At 40.9% G+C, this 6,553-nt stretch overlaps 1 non-coding gene across 1 annotated transcript; it reads right to left on the bottom strand.

The window, feature by feature from the left end:
• Positions 1-3,186: 3,186 nt before the first annotated feature.
• On the bottom strand, positions 3,187-3,301 carry LOC119410447. The gene has a single exon (XR_005186835.1). It is a non-coding gene; the product is annotated as a U5 spliceosomal RNA (small nuclear RNA).
• Positions 3,302-6,553: the final 3,252 nt, after the last annotated feature.

Here is a 6,553-nt window from a genome sequence, read left to right on the forward strand (position 1 = left end):
AATTTCTTGGTAATTTAAAATTCAAAGAGATCCTTTTGGCAGGAGACCTCAACATTGATTGGGGTAAGTCGACCCCCTCTGTGATAAATTCAAGGAATGTTGCCTGTCTCTCAATCTTACCCAACTGATCAACTCTCCCACTAGATTAAACAAAAACCATCCTGAAAAATCTTCCATCTTAGACCTATTTCTAATTAATATGCCTCACAAATTCCCTGGTACAGGTGTATTTGCCAATATCTTGAGTGATCATTGTGTGACAGCAGCTTTGAGGGATATTAAACTTCCACCTTCTAAGCCCAGATTAATTCAAAAAAGGGATCTGAAACATTTTTGTGAACAGTCATTCCTCTGGGATCTGTCTCACTTTGACTGGCATCGTATTCTGTTAACTGATGACGTGAACTCCGCTTGGAACTATTTTCATAATAGTTTCATTTATTTTGTGAACAAACATGCTCCTTTTCGTCAGTTCAGAATAAAGGGACGAGACAGCCCCTGGTTTACTCCAGAGCTAGCTGACCTCCTGCACAGGAGAGATCATCTTTGGGCTGCAGCGAGAAAATCTTACTCAGACACTGATTGGTTGAGTTTTCGACAGATGAGGAATAAATGTGCAACTGCTGTCAAAGCAGCAAAACGCAACTATTTCTTATCTCAGACCTCCAAAAATCTAAATGACCCTAACAGATACTGGAAAACCATCAACTCTCTCAGGCACCCCCCAATCATCTGACCTCCCATCACAACTTCTCTTTAACTCTGTTCCTGTGTCAAATAAGCACGAGATCCTGAACTGTTTCAACAAACATTTTGTTGCTTCTAGTTCATTATTTGACACAGTTACTAATGGAAAATCAGCCATTTCACTTAATAATCAAACTTCTACAAATCAAATCCCTCCTACAAGTCAATCCTCAGTTAATCACACCTTCTCTTTTTCTCCGTTCTCAGTCAGTGAGGTTAATAAACTGTTAAAAGATCTTGACCCTAAAAAATCTGCAGGTCCAGATGAACTTCCACCTTATTTCTTAAGGCTGGCTGCTCATATCATCACAGTCCCTGTGACCCACATCTTCAGTCTCTCCATAAGACAAAACTCCATCCCAGACACTTGGAAAACAGCCTTTGTTCTTCATTTGATGAAGGGAGGTGACCCCACCTCACTGAACAGCTATTGGCCAATCTCTAAACTCTGTATTTTAGCCAAGGTTCTAGAAAAACTGATAAACTCTCAAATAAAAAAGTACCTGGATTCATTTAACATCTTACCTCCCCATCAATCTGGTTTCAGGAAACAACACAGCACAACCACTGCTTCACTGAAGGTTCTTAATGACATCGTTGAAGCACTGGATGCTAAGGATTATTGCGCTACACTTTTCTTAGACCTGTCTAAAGCTTTTGATACTGTGGATCATAACATCTTGTGTCATAAGCTCTCAGAAATTGGTTTCTCAGATAACACCATTGGTTGGTTCTCTAACTATCTTTCAGACCGGAGGCAATGTGTTCAACATAATGATACTTCCTCCAGTTATTTAACAGTCAACAATGGTGTACCACAAGGCTCAGTCTTAGGACCCACCCTCTTTACAATCTACATACATAATGTAGGTAAAAACATCCCTAATGCATCCATACATTTCTATGCTGATGACACAGTTGTTGATTGTCAAGCTAAAACTGTTGCTAAGGCTTTCCAGCTTTTGAAATCTGCATTCAACTACATCCAGACAGATTTGTTCCGCCTCAAACTTGTCCTAAATGCCGACAAAACCAAAGGGATGCTTTTTTCAAATATGAAGTTGGTCCCAGCAGTTCTTCCTCCGATTTTATCCTCAAATGGTGTCCCCATTGAGTTTGTTGAGTCCTATAAATATTTGGGTATCTTGGTTGACTCACATCTCTCTTTTAAGCTCCATGTGGAAAACTTGGTAAAGAAACTGAAAGTTAAACTGGGTTTCTTTTTCCAGAAACAGATCCTGTCTAACCCTGAATGCTAGAAAACGCCTTGTATCTGACTTTCCTTCCCTCCATTGATTACGGTGACATTATTTACATGAACGCTCCTACAAGAAACCTGCAGATGTTGGATGCTGTCTATCATGGTGCACTAAGATTCATAACTGGCTGTGATTATCGTACCCACCACTGCACCCTGTATTCAGTGGTTAACTGGACATCATTAACTTCACGCAGACTCTGTCACTGGTACATTTTCATCTTTAAATCACTTCTTGGTCTGCTGCCTTCATACATCTCCTCCTACATGTCTCTGTGTGAGTGCAGCTACGGCGTGCGCTCTCAGGACATTATTACCTGCAGTGTTCCCTCGATGAGGACTGAACTAGGCAAAAGGGCCTTCTCCTACTCCGCTCCTGTTTCCTAGAATATCTTACAAAAAGATTTGAAGCTCTCGACCTTGACCTCTCTAAGTGGCTTTAAGAATCTTTTGGACTCCTGGCAGGGACCAACGCAGACATGTTCCTGTTTTTAGTTTTCTACATTCGCCTTAGAATCTAGCTGGGTATTTTTCTTTTTGTTACCTTTTTCTTTTAGCCATCCTATTTGTAAAAAAAACACAAAACAAACAAAAAAAAAACTGCAGTATGACTTTTTATAATTGCTTATTGTAGTTGCTGTTGTCCATTGTTGTCATCTTTCTTTCTTGAAATCAAGTCTCTCTTGTAAATGAGTCCTCGAGGCTCAATGGGATTACCTGTCTAAATAAAGGTTGAATTGATTTGAATTTACTGCAGTTATTTTATGTCTAATTCAATATGTTTATGTTAAACACTACTTTGAGACATTGTTCACAGCTAAAGAGTGTTGAATAAAAATTTGGTGGTGAAAAATTATTTTTGTGGTAATTTAAGAGCAGTTAAAACAGACCGGCCAATTTTGACCAGGAACACTAAAGTAAGGAGTGGGAGGTGAACACAACAGGAGGGTTAACCTTTGTTTTTACAGGTAGTCTCATTGAGCCACAATGACTCATTTTCAAAAGAGACCTGTTTGGGAGCAGATTGTGGGGGTTAAAGGCCTTGAACAAGAGCCCAGAGTGAGGTGAGTGAAGGTGGAGGCAGGTGTGAATGTTTCACCTTTTCCACCCACATTTTGATGTTGTCTGTACGGGGATTCAAACTGGCGACCTTCCTATCCCAGGCCCACCTTCTCTAACCTCTGTGCCACCACTCCCCACATACAAATAAATAGTTGAAACTTATGTTGCTCCTCTCATTGGAAACCTTTAGTAAAAGGCAAAAGTTTTATGCGATTTGAAGAAAAACACGAGTGTTGAATCTGTTGTTATTAAACAACCACAGAAACTCAGAAAAAAATGAGCTTTGTTTGGTTGAAATAGATTCAGGTTCAGCACCAAAGCTTCTCCTCTTCCTGCAGCTGTCATCGTCATTATTAATTTACTTGCTGTGAAGTTTGAGAACCACCAAACTGCAGTATACACATGTCAATCAGCCCAAAAAATTATAAGGCAACTATTATTTATTTAGTTAATATTACCTAGGATGTCTAAAAAAAAGTTCAATCTGGTCCTCTAGACATTAAAAAAACAAAAACAAAACAACAACAACAACAAAATGTAGAAAAGTTTCGTTGAAAGACTTCCACAGTCTGAGGAGCTGTATTCAGCTCAGTCTTATAAATAGCACCTTCTCAGAGTGGACCAACCAGTTTTGCTGCTGACAACCAAAACCAGCTGCTCACATGATCAAGAAGAACCATCAGCCTAACAATGGATCATTAGCACATTGATGGCTGTTTACTATTCACAGGGGGTTGAGTGATACTAGCAGTAACAGCATTGTAAGAGGGGGACAGTTGAACCCGGAGGCTCCACCCCTGTTTAATTATGGACAATTTCTTTTCACAAAGATGGCCTCCTTTACTCCTCTCTCAAACCATCGTTCCTCTCTATCCAGGATGTGAACATCTTCATCCCTGAAAGAGTGCCCGCTGGCCTGAAGATGAGTGTAGATCGCAGAGTCCTGGCCTGATGTTGTTGATCTTCTGTGCTGGGCCATCCTTTTGGCCAGTGGCTGTTTAGTTTCCCCGATGTAAGACTGATCACCCTCCTGACACTGAACAGCATACACAACATTACTCTGTTTGTGCCGGGGGACTGGATCTTTGGGATGAACCAGTCTTTGCCTTAATGTATTTTGGGGTTTAAAAGCCACTGGGACGTTGTGTTTAGGAAATAAACGTCTCAGTTTCTCTGATACTCCCTCAACATATGGAATGACCACTGGTCTGGGTCTGGGTTCCTCCTTTTCACCCGATGGCTGACTGGAGTCCTGTTTGGGTTTCTTCTCTGCTTTCAGGAAGGCCCAGTTAGGATGGTATATTTCCCTAATAATTCTAAAACTCTTTGTGCCAATATTAAATAACGTCTTGAACAGTGTTGCTAAATAAGCAGTTTACTTGTTTTTAAGATGGAAGAAGAGATTTCAAAAATATAATAATTGTTCGAAACGTTAATCATGAATGGAACTAAAACACAATAGGGTGGTCAGTCACAGGAGGGGAAAAAAAGCTATCTGAGATTCAGCCAGTAAAAACCATCATGTCTCAGTAATCCTTCAGAGGGGTTAATCCAGGGTTTCTTTCAGGACTGACATGCTGGGTAAGTCAGACGGGTTTTCTTGTTAGTCAGGTTTTATTTGTTTGCTTTTTTGTTTTTGTTTAAAGGTCATAATCCTCTTTTGTGGGTCAGAATAACTTTTTCCTAAGTTCAAAGCTGGTCCCGACGAGACGTGAAGCATTCTCATTGGAAGTGGCTGGATCTTACTTTACTCTGGATTTGCGTATGATGAGAGCTACCCAGTTGGTGTAGACCTACTTATTGCCACCCAGATTGGCATCTGTGCATTGCAGGTTTTCCCCCATAAATGAGAGGGTTACTTCTGTGTGCCATTGTGGGAGTATTGGGATGGGCTCTAACTATCATTTGTGCCTATGCACCAAACAGCAGTTCAGAGTACACTGCCTTCTTTGAACCCCCCGTGTGGGTGCTGAAAGATGCTTCAACTGTGAACTCCATTATTCTACTGGTGAACTTTATTGCCCACATCCACATGGATACCAGCACTGTGTAAGAAAATAGGAATCTAATTACTTATGCTAATACAGTGATGACAAGGATGGAGGGAAGACAGCATTTGGCGTAGTGCTCAGGGTGCGCTCTAATTAAAAACAGAATTAATCTTTTAAACATACAGGCTTGTGAAGAGGCAGACCTCACTCTTGCACTGTGTCCTCCCAGTGAGGAGCAGGAGCCACTGAGAGGTAATTACTGTTATCTGCTGCCTATTTTATTAACATGTGTCCTCAAAGAATGAAGGAGTTTAACTTAGCCACCGCTCTCACTGATGCCACAACTGATACAGGCTGTACAAAAAGTGATTATAAAACTTTTTTTCTGATTCTGAAAAGAAAAGAAAAATACGTCCTCACTCTTGAAAAATCCCTTCTGGGGATTGATGTTTCCTTAGATACATAAATGAGAGACAGAAGAGATTTGGAGAGAGAGGAACTGAGCAGACTGGAGGGAGAGGCAGATATGTAAGAGTGGACAAGTAGAGAGATAGTCCAAGAGATTTTGCTGCCTTAGCCATGAGCAGAGTAAGAAGAGAAGCACTGAAGAAGCACACATGGCGACAGCTGGTAATTACACGCCAATCATCTGCCCACAGGCCAGTGCAGGGATTAACTAAGCAGAGAAATGGCAGGAGAAATTCAATTAAAAAACAAATTAATAAGCAAGCAGTTTTTCTTTTTTTCTCCTCTGGGCACAGGGGCCACTCAAGGGATGAGTTCAGGTCTGCAGTCAGATCAGTAGTCAGGAGAGGAACATGTGTCTGAGATGTGATTGGTAGTGTGGGCATTAAAATAATGATCAAATAATGTTTGTATAATTCATGCTTTTTCACATTTTACTCAAGATTAAACTGAAGCCGGATTTTGTTTCTGCTTTCGGTTCATTGAGATGAGCAATTCAGAGAAAGCTGTGTGTTGTAATTTAACAGGCCATGGTCATTTTATCTTTTGTCTTGTAAATTTTTATATTCTGTAGGCACATGCACAGGACCAGATTCAAACAAGCACAGGTCCATATTTAAACAAGCACAGGACGAGATTCGAACAAGCACAGGTCCATATTTACACATACACAGGATGAGATTCGAACAAGCACAGGTCCATATTTACACATGCACAGGACGAGATTCACACATGCAAAGGTCCAGAATCAAACATGCACAGGAGCAGACTAACACGTGCACAGGACCAGATTCACACAAGCACAGGACCAGATTTGTTCAAGCAAAGGGCCATATTTACACATGCACAGGAGGAGATTCACACATGCAAAGGTCCAGATTCAAACATGCACAGGACCAGATTCACACAAGCACAGGACCAGATTCACAAATGCACAGTACCAGATTCAAACATGCACAGGACCAGATTCACACGTGCACTGGTCAAGATTCACACATGCACAGGACCGGATTCACACATGCACAGGACC

This window comes from Nematolebias whitei, chromosome 5, assembly GCF_014905685.2.
Source record: "Nematolebias whitei isolate Nwh7 chromosome 5, NemWhi1, whole genome shotgun sequence".
Lineage (NCBI taxonomy): Eukaryota > Metazoa > Chordata > Actinopteri > Cyprinodontiformes > Rivulidae > Nematolebias > Nematolebias whitei.